This window comes from Octodon degus, unplaced genomic scaffold (assembly GCF_000260255.1).
Source record: "Octodon degus isolate 3935 unplaced genomic scaffold, OctDeg1.0 scaffold00125, whole genome shotgun sequence".
NCBI lineage: Eukaryota > Metazoa > Chordata > Mammalia > Rodentia > Octodontidae > Octodon > Octodon degus.
In genome coordinates, this window is record NW_004524701.1 from 4,912,407 (window position 1) to 4,921,351 (window position 8,945).

Sequence of the window (8,945 nt, forward strand, 5' to 3'; positions counted from 1 at the left end):
GGATAGATATATAGTTGCATTCTCTTAATGAATAGAATGATTTGTTCAAATGGTGTTTGTAAATAGGATCACAAGTCCACTTCTTGTACAGCAATTAACCACTGAAAAGAATATATGCAGTGTATTATTTGTTGAAAAAAAACCACATTTTTCCATTCATTCCTCAGGTGGTGGGCATTTTAATTGCTTCCAAGGTTTGACTATTTTGGCTATCACAAATTGTGATTCTATAAACATAGGTTCACATATTTCACTATGATATGATATTTTCAGTTCTTCTGGGAAAATTCTCAGAAGTGGGATAACTGGACTGAATGAGATTTCCAGTCTTAGTTTTTTTGAGGAGTCTCCATAATGTTTTCCCTAATGGCTGCACCAGTCTACATTCCCACCTGCAGTGGAGAAGGGCTGCTTTTTTCCCCACAGCCTCTCCAACATTTGTTGCTGGTTGATTTTTTTATGATAGCCATTCTTTCTGGGGTGAGATGGTATCTCAATGTTGCTTTAATTTGCATTCAATGAATGTCTAGTGATGTGGAGCATTTTTTCATGTATTCATATGCTTCTTTCATTTCTCCCTCTGAGAAGTGTGCATCCATCTTTGATGTCCATTTTTGGATTGGGTCTTTAAGTTCTGTGGCCCTAGTGTTTTTCAGTTCTTTATAAATCCTAGATTTATATATCACTTTGTCTAAATGATTATTACTTAAGACACATTTTCAAATTTGTGGGCCATCTTTTCACTCCATTGGTAATTTCTTTGGTTATGCAGAAAATTCTCAATATGACAAGGTGCGATTTGTTAATTCCTTCAAGCATTTCCCATGCAGTTTGATTTTTGTTCATGAAATGTTTGCCTACCCTTTTGTCTTCAAGATTTTCACCTACTTTCACTCCAGGAGATTTAGTGTTTCTGTTTTAATGTCTAGAACTTTAATCCATTTTGACTTTAATTTGTTGCATGGTTATAGACAAAGGCCAAGTTTCAGTTTGCAGCATGTAGAAAGCCAGTTTTTCCAGTGCGATTTACTAAAGAGGCTGTCTTTCTTCCAGTAAGCATGTGTAGCACCTTTGTCAAAGATGAGATGACTGAGAGTGTTTGTAGTTGTATCTTTAAATTCTAATCTATTCCATTGATCATCGGGTCTATTTTTTTTCCAATACTGTGCTAATTATATCACAGTAGCTTTGTTATAATTTCAAGTCAGGAATTGTTAAGCCTCTCACCTTGCCTTTGTTGTGCAGGATTGCCTTTGCTATTCTAGGATTTTCCTGGTTCCAAATAAATTTTAAGTATGATTTCTCTAGGTCTGTGAGTATGTTATTGGCATTTTGATAAGGATTGCTTTAAATCTGTATAATAATTTTGGGAGTATCACCTTTTTCACAATGTTGTTTCTTCCTATCCAGGAGCAAGGAATATCTTTCCATTTTATGAAATCTTCCACGATCTCTTTTTTCAGAGTACTGTAATTTTCATTGAATAAATCCTTTATTTCTTCAATTAGATTAATTCCTAAGCATTTCATTTTCTCCAGTGCTATTATAGAAGGTATTGTTTTGCTAATTTCTCTCTTACTGTGTTTATTACCCATGTAGAGAAATGCTATTAACTTTTTGTATTGACTGTGTATCCTGCTATGATGCTGAAATTTTTTTTAGTAATTATAGAAGCTTCTTGGTGGGAGTTTTTTGATCTTCCAAGTAGCGTATCAAGTCTTCTGCAAATAATGACAGTTTAATTCTTCATTACCTATTCTTATTCCTTTTATTTCTCTCTCATCAAATGGCTCTAGCTAATGATTCTAGAACTATATTGAATAGGAGTGGTGATAGAGGACATTGTTGTCTTGTACCTGATCTGAGAGTAAAAGATTTCAGTTTTTACCCATTAAGAATTATGTTAGCAGTTGGATTGTCATTGATGGCTTTTATCAGATTGACGTAGAGGCCATCTATTCCAATTTTCTGTAGGACTCTGATCATGAATGAGTATTGGACCTTGTCAAAAGCCTTTTCTCCATCAATTGAGATGATCAAGTGGTTTTTAGATTTTGCTCTATTGATATAGTGTATTGCATTTATAGATTTTCAAATATTGAACCATCCTTGCATCCCTAGGATGAATACTATCTATTCATGATATGTGATTTCTTGATAATTTGCTGTATTCTATTTGCTAGGATTTAATTGATAATTTTTGCATCTATGTTCATGAGGAAAATTGGCCTGAAGTTCTCTATTTTAGTTGCATGCTAGTCGTGTTTCTGTATCAGTATGACATTTGCCTCCAGGAATGACTTTGGGAGTATTGTTTTCTTTTTCTTTTCAATTAATTTTCTTTCTTTCTTTCAAATGATTTTTTTTGTTTGTCACTCTAGCTCAATCATCATATGTCATGGTGGTTCATTTCTGGGGTGGGACAGAAGAAGGCACCATGCATGTGTGCATCCAGGGCACAGTTGGCTGAGGGGCACAGGGTGGGCTCTTTGTGGCAGCTGCAGGAGCAATGACTGCCCCGCTGATATTTTGTGAGTGAGACAGCAGGTACACATTGTGCTCCGTGGCTTCCAGCTTCCATAGCTTGATCAGGCCATTTCCCATAATGGCCAGCGAGTTGGCAATCAGCTCAGCTACCTTAGACTCACCTTCTGCAAAGATGATGGACTCCTTCTTCTGCTGCTAGGCCTTTTCCACCTCAAACCTAGCCTTCTCTGCTTTCTGCTAATCTACATGTTTAGCTTTCACAGTGTTTTTGAACTCCTTACTGAAGGTCAGATGCATCAAGGACACGTCATCTAGGATGAGGCTGAAAGACGGCCACTCACTCTGAGGTCATCATTCACCTGCTTGGAGACAAGCTCTCTCTGGCTGATCAGCTCACCAGCATCAAAGCGTGCCAACATGGACTTAAGGATCTCAGTAGTCATGGACTTCAGCACGCGCTCATAGTAATCCTCAACAATACTGGTGAAGATGTGGGGCAGCTGGATAGTGATGGGTCGGAAGAGGATGCACAGGGTGATGTTGACATTCTGCAAATCTTTGCTGTTAGTGATGACCAGTACTGTTCAGTGTCAAGAGTGACAATCAAAGATAATTAGTTTCTGTACCCATGGGACCAGAAAGTGAGTGCCTTCCCCTATACCGATGTTCTGCACTCCACAGAATCCATCACAGATAACTACTCTGTGCCTGGAGACCACGTTGTAAAAGGCAGAGTTCACCATGCTTCCTTCCATGGCTAATGCCAGGTTGAACTTGCCAATGGATTTGAAAACATTTGTAGCCATGTTTCCTTCTGCAGGCCCTACTCATGCCACTCTCACCTGCTCCTACTCTGACCTCCATATGAATTCCTCAGCCATCCTTTTCAATTTCACTAAAGAGTTTAAGGAGTATTGGGATTATATCTTCTGTAAATTTCTTGTAGAATTCAGCTGTGAGTCCATCAGGACCTGAGCTTTTCTTTGTTGGTAAGTTGTTTTTTTTTTTTATTTTTTTTATTACAATTTGAATTTCATTGAGTATTACTGCATTATTGAGAGTTCTTCTATCTTCTTGACTCGATTTTGGTAATTTGTACCTTTCTAGAAATCTGTCCATTTCTTCTGTGTCTTTGATTCTGTGAGAGTTATGATTTCCAAAATAGCTATTATTCTTCTGAATTTCCACTGGATCTGTGGTAATTCCACCCTTTTCATTCCTTATTGAATGAATTTGAGTTTTTTCTTTCCTCTTTTTGATGGAAGGTGCTAGCAAGGGGCTAAACAACTTTATTTAATTTTTCAAGGAACCAGATTTTTGATTCATTAAGTCTTTGAACTGTTTTGTTTGTCTTGATTGAATTAATTTCTGCTCTAATTTTTATGATTTCTTCCCATCTTTGGGCTTTTAGTTTGGTTTGCTCTTCCTTTTCTAGATGTTGGAAGTGCAGCATTAGAATGTTTATTTGTTCCCGTTCTGTTTTCCAAATGTGTGAGTTCATAGTTATTAATTTCCCTCTAATAACTGCTTTCATTGTATTCCATAAATTCCGATAAGTTGTGCTTGAATTTTCATTGAATTGTAGATATTGTTTAATCTCTTGTTTAATTTCATCTGTAACCCATTGGCTGCTGAGTAGGGTGTTGATTAATTTCCATGTATTTATGGGAGTTTTGTAATTTCTTTTGTTATTTATTTCCAGTTTCACTGCACTATGTTCCAATAATATTCATGGAATAATTTCTGTTTTCTTGCATGTACTTATGAATGACCTCTGGACTAGTATGTGGTCTGTTTTTAAAAAAACATCCGATATGCAGCTGAAAATAATGTGCATTCAGATGTGATTGGGTGGAACATTCTGTAAATGAACACTTAGTCCATTTATTCAAAAGTCTGATTCAATTTTTCTATCTCTTTGCTAATTTTTTGTCTGCTTGATCTACCTCTTTGGGATAAGGGTGTGCTAAGGTCTCCTGCTAAGACTGTGGTATTGGATATTAGATCTTTCATGTTCATTAAGATTTGTCTTATATAGTTGGGTGCTCCCATGTTTGGTGCATACATATTTATGACTATTACCTCTTCCTCTTGTATTTTTCCTCTAACCAGTATGTAATGGCTTTCTTTATTTAATTTAATAATTCTTCATTTAAAGTTCAGATTATCTGCCAACAGAATTGCTACCCTTGCTTTTTTCTGAGGCGCTTGGGCTTATAGTATTGTTTTCCATTCTTTAACTTTCAGCCTATGAATTTCTTTATGCATTAAGTGTGTTTCTTCTATACAGCATATTGTTGGATTTTGCTTCCTAATCCATTCTGGTAATCTATTTATCTTAATTGCTGAATTGAATCCATTTACATTGATGGTTCTAATTGAGATGTATTGACTTATGTTTGAAATGTTATTTACCTGCTGTTGGCTATCTATTTTTCTCCTAAGTTTAACTGTTTGCCCTATTTGGTACAGGTCTGTTTTATTACCAGCGCCATGCTGATTTTATCACAGTAGCTTTATAGCATAATTTCAAGTTGCAGATTTTGATGGTTCCTCCCTTTCCTTTGTTGTCCATGATTGCTTTTTATATTATAGGTCTTTTTTGGTTCCAGATGAATTTTACAATTATTTTCTAGATTCATAAGGTACAACAATGGTATTATTGTGGGGATTGCATTGAATCTGTGACTATTTTCTTCCTATCCATGAACAAGGAATGTATCTTCATTTTCTAAAATCCTCTTTGACCTGTTTTACAGAATACTATAATTTTCTTGTATATATCTTTTACTTCCTTTGTGAGATTGATTCCTAAGTATTTCATTTATTTAGGAGTTACTGTGAAAGTGTAATTTCCATATTTTGCTCAGTGTGTTCATTGTTTGTGTATAGAAATGCTACTGATTTTTTAAAAATGTATTTGGCATAAGGTCTCACTACACAACTCAGACTCATAGTGATCCTCCTGTTTTTAGCCCCCCAGTGCTCCACTTATAGGCTTGCACCACCATGCCCAATCTTGGTGGCAGGCTAGGCATGCCCAGAAGCAGGCCTGGCAGTTGCTATTGATTTTTGAGTGATGACTTTGTATTGTGCTATGCTACTAAATTTGATTATTAAATATACAAATCTCTTAGTGGAGTTTTTGTTGTCTACTATGTACAGTATCATGTCTTCTGTAAATAATTAAGACTTCCCTTCATACTTTCCAATCCTTATTCTTTCTATTTCTCTCTCTTGCTTAATTTCTCTGGCTAATGCCTGTAGCAATATATTAACTGAATTGTTAACAGTGGGCATCCTTTTCTTGTTCCTCACTTTGAAGTGAACATTTTCAATTTTTTTCCATTTAGTATGATGTTGGCTATTGGTTTGTCATAGATGGATTTTATCAGGTTGAGGTACAAATCATCTATTCTGATTTTCTATGAGTTTTTTAAAATCATGAATTAGTGTCGAACTTTTTCAAATGCTTTTCTGAATCTATTTAAATGTTTATGTGGTTTTTATTTTGGCTCTGTTGATTTTGGTGTATTACATTTGTGGATTTGCATATATTGATACAGCCCTGCATTCCTGGGCTGAATTCCACTAGGTTATGGTGTATGTTCCACTTATTGATTTGCTGAATTCTGTTTGCTAGCATTTTATTGAGGAATATTACATCTATGTTTATTAGGGAGATTGGATTGTAGTTCTCTTTTTTAGTTGGGTCCTTCTTTGTTGTTGGTATCAGAGTAACACTTGGGTCCCTGAATGTCTTAGGGAGAACTGTTTCCCTTTCAATTTCTTTGAAGAGTTTGAGTAGAGGAGGCATAAGATCTTCTCTAAATTTCTTGTATAATTCAGCTGTGAATCCATCAGGATCTTTGATTTTCTTTGTTGGTAGCTCCTTTATTACATTGTCTATTTCATTGACTGATATTGGATTATTCATAATTTTTATATCTTCTTGATTCAGCTTTGCTAGTTTGAATTTATCTAGGATTCTCCTGTGTTTTCCTTCTCATGAGAGTAAAGATTTTGGCAATAGGAATTGATGATCTTCTGAATTTCTCTATTCTCTGTAGTAATTTCACCATTTTTATTACTTATTGTATGAATTTGAATTTTTTCTTTCCTTTTTTGATAAGTTTGACTAGGGGTTTATCAATTTTATTTATTCTTTCCAAGAACCAACTCTTTAACACATTAATCCTTTGTATTGTTTTCTTCATCTTCATTGCATTTATTTTTGCTTTAAGTTTTATAATTTACCACCTTCATTGGACCTTGGACTTGACTTTCTTTTCTTAGAAGTTTGAGGTGCAGCATAAGATTATTTATTTGATCTCATTCTGTTTTTGTGATGTGAGAACTTATCACTGTAAATTCCCCTCTTAATAAGATGCAGCTTTCATTACATCTCACAGGTTCTGGTAAATTGTATCAGCATTTTCATTTGTTTGTAAATTTTGTTTAGTTTTTTCTTTAGTTTCATGTGTGACTCATTGATTATTCAAGAAGGTATTATTTGTTTAAATGTATATAGTTTTTGCTGTTTCTTTTGTCAATAATTTTTAGTTTTATTGCACTATGGTCATGTAATATGCATGTAATAATTTCAATTCTTTCGCAATTACTTAAGCATCTATGTGCTAGTGTATGGTCTACTTTGGAGAGTGGCCTGTGTATAGCTGAGAAGAATGTGTATTCTGAGACTGTTGGATGGAACACTCTGTAAAGGTCCATTAAATCCATTTCTTCACTAGTTTTGCATAGTTGATCTATCTCATTTTTTTAATCTTAGTGTAATAATGTTATTGTTCTTTTCATTTTTCATGTCTGTTAAAGTTTGTCTTGTATAGTTGGGTGCTCTTTCATTGGGTGCATATATGTTTATAATTATTATCTCTTTCTTTTGTTGTTTTCCCTTAATAAGTATGACGTAACCTTTATCTCTTTCAGTCATGCATATACTGTAGTTGACATTGTCAGCAACCAGAATAGCTACCCCTACTTTTTTCTTGTTTCCCTTCACATGAAGTATTGTTTTCTGTCCTTTGACATTCAGTCTATTAATTTCTTTTTGAGTTAAATGTTTTTCTTGTATGCAGCATACTCTCTTATTTTGCATCATGATCCACTCTGCTAGCCGGCTTCTTTTGATTGGTGAGTTGAGGTCATTTACTTTGATAGTTATAAATGATATATATTGGCTTTTCTTTATCATGTTTTCTAACTGTAGGATCTGTACTTTTCTCCTCTGCTTAATTTCTTTCTCAGCTTTGTGGTTCTCTTCTGTTGTGTTGCTTGAAATTATGGTCATCTTTGTCTCTTTGTAAAATATCTATCATTGCTTTTTGTTGTGTTGATTTGGTTGTCATGAATTTCTTCAGTTATTATTTATCATGGAAATATCTTTATGTCTCCATTAAATTTGATTGATGTTGTAAACTTTGTATGCTAAAAAAATATGTGTAAAAAATATTAGTCAACTATGTGCATCTCAATGCTAACAAAAGTATATGAATGTTCTAAAGTACTGGAAGTACTTTTCAAAAAATCAATTTTGCATGAATGAAGCAGATGCATGGTATATGATTAAACAAAACTAGTGAAAGAGAAATTAAGATCTAGGTGTATTTCAGTAAGAAACAAGAGAGCTGACTATGTTATTCTGTTCCATCCATCTAACCCTAAAAAACACCCAAGGTCATTTCTTCTTTCCTTATCCTCAAAATGGTGAGAAATAAAATAACAAAAGCCTAGGGCAGGTGAGAGAATGGGCACCAGAGCTTGGTGCCATGGGAGGATGTGTAGGAAGCACCAAGAAGTGGCGGTGTCTGGGCTTTCACTTCTGAGAGTCTGTCATTGTCCCTTTTCCCCATTTCCTGTTGCTGCTGCCTTCCAGTGACCTTCAATAAACATAGCTGCTTACTACTGGCTACTTGGTGTATGCTTGGCAACTCTTTCTTTATTATACAAAAGAACTTGGACCAGTGTTGGCCCACTCAAATGTAACAGGTGGACCTTATGTATGTTTTTTTTTTATTATAGAATACTTGTAGCTATTATCTATAACTTAAAAGTATTATAATCAAATATTTGTGAACTATCTTATAGGAAATGTCTCACTGCCCACTCACATTACAAAGAGCCAGGAACAAAGACAGAACCAATAGATTCTATGTCTTGTGAGAGCAGAAGGCAGAGCTATCCTTTTCACTTGATGTACTCAGCAGTCAAAGAACACAAAGACTATTTAATGCATGAATAAATACCTTCATGCTCCTCTTCCAGTAAGCTAATTATGAGTGCTTGAAACATTTTTAGTAACAAATGCAAAAGTAATGAAAAATAAGCTGGTCAGTATATGTTCTGGCATAATGGATTATTTGACAAATGTCTACAATATATAATTAGGTTCTGAATCTAATTATATTATTTTATATATATTAAAAGTCCATATGCTATAT

The 8,945-nt window shown here is 34.6% G+C and overlaps 1 pseudogene; it reads right to left on the reverse strand.

The window, feature by feature from the left end:
* Positions 1-2,396: 2,396 nt before the first annotated feature.
* LOC101577225 lies at positions 2,397-3,293 on the reverse strand (annotated as a pseudogene).
* Between the last annotated feature and the right edge of the window lie 5,652 nt (positions 3,294-8,945).